Source organism: Lepus europaeus, chromosome 7 (genome assembly GCF_033115175.1).
Source record: "Lepus europaeus isolate LE1 chromosome 7, mLepTim1.pri, whole genome shotgun sequence".
Taxonomy (NCBI): Eukaryota; Metazoa; Chordata; class Mammalia; order Lagomorpha; family Leporidae; genus Lepus; species Lepus europaeus.
Window position 1 is genome coordinate 120,755,149 of NC_084833.1, and position 6,610 is coordinate 120,761,758.

Consider the following 6,610-nt stretch of genomic DNA (forward strand, 5'->3'; position numbering starts at 1 on the left):
TGGAAAAGCACCAAGCTGCAGTATATCAAAACTATACACAAACAAAAATCAATTGCTTGAGATTCCAACTCTGACCACAAAGTCAATAAGAATGACAAGGATAAATTTGTTCTTCCCTTAAGTGATCTTAGAGCACAAATCGAATGAAACTCAAATATGGAGATAGATGTCGAGGGACATTTGAAGACTGAAGGATAAAGAAGAAGAAATGGGAGAATCCAAAAGAGGGAGAGACGGTTATGGAAAGAAAAGAAATGGGACAAATCAGTAGAGAGGATGAAAATTACCAGAAAAAACTACGAAGTATTCTCCTTTCCTAAAAATTGTGTATGAATTTTTACTATTTTTCTATAGCTTTTCATGGATGTCTAGGGTAGAACAAGAAAAAGTGACAACTGCTAGTTGTTTGTGATACTTGTCAGAGGTGGGCAGAGGGAAAAGAGTGCAGGATCAAGGCATTTAGGGCAAGTAACAATTCTGCTGCAGATAAGATAATAATAATAATAACAGCAAAAATTAATTTTTACTGAGCTTTTAACATACATCAGACCATTTCTGAAATGTATTATGTTTATTAATTCATTTAATTTTTATAACTACTCTATGATGCACATCCTGTTACTATTCTGATTTTCCAAGTGGGAAACTGAGATATACAATGGCCAAGTTGATTGCCCAAGTCATATAACCAGTAAATGGCAGATTTCAGATTTTGGATGAATGGGAATTCTGATGAAAGGAAATCATTAAAGATCTATTTATTTATTTGAAAGGTAGCATGACACAGAGAGAAGGAGATCTTCCATCCTGTGGTTCACTCTCCTAATGGCCACAACAGTCAGGGATGGTTGAAGCTGTAGCCAAAAGCTAAAAATCCCATCTGGATCTCCCACATGGGTGGCAGGAGCTCATGTACTTGAGCAATCATTTGCTGCTTCCCGGGTGCATTAACATGGAGCTGCATTGGAAGTGGAGTGGTCGGGATTTGAACCAGCACTCCAACATGGGTAGTGGGCCTCCCAAACAGTGGCTTAACCTACTATGCCACAACGCCTAACCTGAGAGCAAATTCTTGACAACATCCAGGATTCCATGCATGGAGTTGGCAGCGTTGCAGACAATTATCTGTATTCAACCAGAAACAAGGGCACTTTAATTGCGTATGTTTATGCAGGGGAGAAAAGCAAATGTCTAAGACTGTGAATGAGGTAAATGAGTTTGCAGTTCAAGATATACTGGAGGTTACTTCAATCCAGTCTATTAATATTCATTATATATATATATGTTTCATGAGGAACTTGTTTTATAACTATCACAGCTTTTCTATAGATGTACTTGCCTGGTACTTTAGCACTGGGTTTGGGGATACGGAGGGTAGGTCAGATGAAACTATCTGGAGATGGTGTGTGAAAGACAACGTAAACAATGTGTGTGAAAGACAACATAAACTCTTACGGAGAAGAACCTGTGTCTTACAGAATGGAGGAAATTCATCAAGCTTCAGAAGCAAGAGCACAGACCAAGACCAGGGTGCCAAATTAGAGGGAAATTTGCTGAAGTTAAGTCGATCACCCTTATTCTGATTTTCTACTGCCTTTGTTTATCACATATAAAGCAATTCTCCTGGGGCATTTCTTCTCTCACAGAGATTATAATTTATCTTGGAAGACTGGATCTCCATAAAAAGGTATATCTAATGTCTAATCCAAGTAGACTGCAGATACTACAAAGTTGAGGTCTGTATCTAAAGGAAATCCAGCTAAAAACGTTTGACCAAGAAGACACTGATGGCTGTACAGAGCAAGGAGTTCAGCAGAATGCTGTGACCATGTTGGTTAACTTTTTGGTTCAAAGTTACACCCCAGCAAACATGAGCCACTTCTCTGTGAGTGCCTTGACCTTCTCCTCATGTTTCTAAGATGGCTGCTGCAGTTGCAGGGATCACAATGATGACACTATCTAGAATCCAAAAGGAAATACTTGTGTCTTTGCTTCCTTTTTTTTTAAGAACCAGTGAGACCTTCCGAGAAGTCTTTCATGTTTGCCTTATGCCGTATTTGCCTTACATGCCCAGGACTAAACTGATAAATTACAAAAGCCATGGTAGGCAAAACTGATGTGCCTTAGTATGAATCAAGACAATGGCACCCAACTGTACTGGTAGCTGTTTTCCAACTCACAGCCACAAGCTCATTGAAAAGAAAAATGCCTGCTCCACTTAAAAATGCCCTTGACGAAAGAGTAGTGGTTACTCACTTCTTTAAATCTTTGTTCTTACATACGTGTCTTTTTAATATTCTGTGTGGCACATGGTAAATTACACAATAGGCACTTAGGGTGTATTCTGAAGGATGATGGTTGTCTGATTGTCCCGAGACAAAATACTTCCGTAATTGTTTGGGTTGTGAGCTGAGACATCTGCTGTTTTCACAGAATACAATTTTTACGTGATAGAACAACAGAGAAAACAGTCATTCAATTGGGTGTTTTCCCTAAAATGAATGAAATGAATCACTTCAAGAAGAACAAGGAGGGGCCAGCATTGTGGCACAGCGTAGGAGCACTAGTTCAAGTCTCAACTTCTCCAATTTTGATCCAGCTCCCTGCTAATGTGCCTGGGAAAGTAGCAGAAGATGGCCCAAGTGCTTAGGGCTTGCCACCCAGGTGAGAGACCTAAATGGAGTTTCTACCTCCTGGGTTTGATCTGGAAAACTCCAGCCATTTGCTGCTATTTGGGGAATGAACCAATGGATGGAAGATCTCTCTCTTTCCCTCTCTGCAACTCTGCCTTTCAAATAAGTAAATACATCTTTTTAAAAAGGAAAAAAAAGAAGGGCTGGCACTGTAGAGAGGAAGGCTAAGCCTCCACCTACAGTGCTGGTATCCCATATGGGCGCTGGTTCAAGTCCTGGCTGCTCCACTTCTGATCCAGCTCCCTGCTAATGCCTAGGAAATCGGTGGAAGATGGCCCAAGTTATTGGACCCCTGCACCAATGTGAGAGATCTGGAGGAAGCTCCTGGCTCCTGACTTTGGCCTGCAGTCATTTAGGGAGTGAACCAGCAGATGGAAGATTCTCTCTCTCTTTCTCTCTCTCTTTCTTCCCCCCAGCACATCTCTCTGTATCTCTGTCTTTCAAATGAATGAATAAATCTTAAAAAAAAAGAAAAAAGAGAAGCAAGTAAAAGTATTTGTTGTCAGTAGTAAAATTTGAACTTTTAAATGAAAATTAGAATTTTGAAAAACTTGTGTGTGTGTGTCAGCTTGACTTTTATCAACGCTTAAAGGTTTTCCTGATTAAATTAGTGGTGATGTTAACAAATGTGGTGTTTTGATATTATTTAGTGAAACAAATCAACATTTGGAAAATCTGCATAATTTAGTCAACCAACATTTTTCAAATGACCAAAGCATGCTGTTATAAAATCATACACGAGTAAATGATACACTCAAGGAACAAGATAAATCAGTGGATTTTAGTGCAATAGAATATGAAAAGGTGATTAATGTGGTCGCGTATTCCAGTTTCAGGTGAGCTAACCCACCACTTGCCAAGTTTTAGAATATCAAAGAAGGCTATCTACAATTATCTGAAAAGGAAATACTCTTCTCTCTCTCTTTAAAAATTACATACCTGTGTAATTAAATACTAGGTTTTCTTCATATACTTTAACCAAAACAAATATTACAACAGATTGAATGGAGAAGCAGAATGGGGATCCAGCTGTCTTCTATTAAGCCACTGATTAAAGAAGCTCAGAAAAGTGTAAACTAATGCCACTTGTCTCATCAAATTGTTTTGGAACATCTAATTATTTTTCATTAAAAATATGTTATTTATGTTAACATGTAGTGGGTTTATTATTGTTGCTTAAAAATGAATGTAGAAATATTTTAAATGTGGCTCAATCTTCAGTTTTAATACAGATAAACAGGTGTAACTCACCTAAGGAAAAGCTCAGTAATTCAGAAGAGTTTAGAGGGGTCTTGAGACCAAAGATTTGGGAAGAAACAAGACTTAGGGCCTGGTGCTGTGGCATATCTGGTTAAGCTGCTGTTTGTGATGCCGGCATCCCATATGGATGCTGGTTTGGGTCCTGGCTGCTCCACTTCCGATCCAACTCTGTGATAATGTGCCTGGGAAAACAGCAGAGCATGGCCCAAGTGCTTGAGCCCTGGCACCTGCATGGCAAACCCAGAGGAAGCTCCTGGCTCCTGGCTCCTGGCTTCAGGTTGGCCCAGCTCTGCCCTTGCAGCCATTTGAGGAGTGAACCAGTGGGTGTGAGATCTCTCCCTCTCTCTCTCTCTCTCTCTCTCTCTCTCTCTCTCTCTCTCTCTCTTTCTTTGTCTAAACTCTGCCTACACACACACACACACACACTCATAAAAGAAACAAAATCTACCCTTTGGCCTAGGAGGGACTTTTGTGTATCCTGAGGCACTTGGTGACCTGAATCCTGATGCAATTAGAAATTCTGTTAGGAAGCGGCAAGTGGCGGTTGGGAGGCCACTAGTTTGTCACAGCCATCACTAGACAAGGGATGGCGATGGCAAGGATCAACTACTGCTCTTCTAGAACAGACCTCAGGCCAGGTAAGGAGCAAATAGGACCATGAATAGGATGACCATGGCTCCTTCTCTTTCTCCCTCTTTTGTTTGACAAAAAGAGAAACTCAGACAATGCATTAGTTAAGGATGGCAAGCATCCGTGTAGGAGACATATACACAGTATGAAATGCACCCTTGGAAAGGCTGTCAACATCACTTTATCTCAAACTTTATTTCTTTTAACATTGAATAATTTTTCATTTTCCTGGGATATATAGTTATAGACATGCATATACATCCAGGCATGTTGCAATATAGGCATAGATTTTTCTGAAAGCTACTTTCTAATAGGTCCTGGAATATATGAGGGCATTTCAGAAAGTCTGTGGCAAAATGGAATTAAAAGTATGAGTTCATTTTGGTATAAAATTTTTAAAAAATCTTGGACCAGCATTGTGGCACAGCAGATTAAATAATTAAAAACCTTGGATGCCAGCATCCCATATTAGATCGTTGGTTTGAGTCCCTGCTGCTCTGCTTTGTCCAGCTTCCTGCCAATGCATCTGGGAAGGAAGCAGAAGATGGCCCAAGAATTTGAGCCCCTGCCACTCACATGGGAGACCTGGACGATGAAGTTTCCTGGCTCCCGGCTTCAGCTTTGCCCAGCCCTGACCATCATAGCCATTTGGGGAGTGAACCAGAGGATGGAAGTTTCTCTCTCTCCCCCTCCCTTTCTTCTCTTTCTGTCACTCTGTCACTCTGCCTTTCAAATAAATTATGTAAATCTTTTTAAAAAAAGTTGAAATTCACACAGAGCTTTTCCATATTATACATATTTCATGTATTATAAAAAACATTTTGGCAACAAAATAAACCCATTCTTTTAATTCATTTTCCATGAACTTCTTGAAGAACTCTCTCATAGGTATTGTACACATTCTATGAACATCTGTGCAAAAGCTTTGAAGTTATGTTCTGCTTTAATGTTTTGCGTTATTTATTTTTTTTCTTTTGGAGGCTGCTGAAAAGAGGCAAGAAAATAAGATTAAATTGTGTACTGTATTACTAAGATAAAGATAAGATTGCAAAATTAGCATTTTCTTAAAAAGACATGAATCTCCTAACTTGACAACCGCAGGTATTATTATGGGCCAAATATATAGGATTCAACTTTTATGGCAATAAATAAACAAGATGATAATTGACACAACACAAAGCCACCCACGGACTCTTCCCATCCTATTATCTCTAGGTCACTGTCATTTCCTTAACCTACTGTTATGTCCACACTCAGAAAAAGAGAAGGGAGAGCCTAAGGGTCATTTCTCGGATCCTAAGCTAGTAGTAATACTTGCTAATATGATATCTTGTTTGACTTCGCATTCCCAGGTATGATGCTTAGTCAATGCTTGTTCCATCAACCCATACTTCTAAGGACAATTGAGAGCAGGAGCTATTTCACAGTACTAGAGGGACAGGGATGAGTCCCAGTCAGGGTGGAATGGAGCACAGCTTGGCAACAGGTTCCCCAGGAAACCGAGACCTGCTTTGGAGAGTCCCACGGAGCTGGAATCCAGGGATCTTTAGCCACCTGCAGCCATGTTGATCTTGCTGCTTTCCTCCTGATCCTGAGACTGTCTTTTCTCTCTTGCTCCCTCCAATGATCCTCATATCCATTCTGAGATTTCTTTAGCTTCTCCGGGTCCCTGGCTATGCGAATCTAGATTCTCATTTTGCTCCTGGTTCTGTCTTACTCTCTTGCTTTTGCATATGCTGTTCTCTGGACCTTAAGTATCCTCCTGTTTCCCATTTGTCAAACTCCTATTCATCCCTCAGGGTCCAGATACAAATTTGCATGTTTTGTGATGGTTTTTCTGGGTTTCCCATGAAGAATGATCTCTTTTCTCCAAGAGCTTTTTATTTACATCTATTCTATATTCTTCTGACAATGGACCAAGTTTTGGTGGGTCCATGGTTCCTGGACTGAGCTGGCAATTCCTAAGGCAAGGGCTTTCTCATAATTGTCAGTGACTTTGCAGCTCTTTGAGAAACAATGGTTCACGG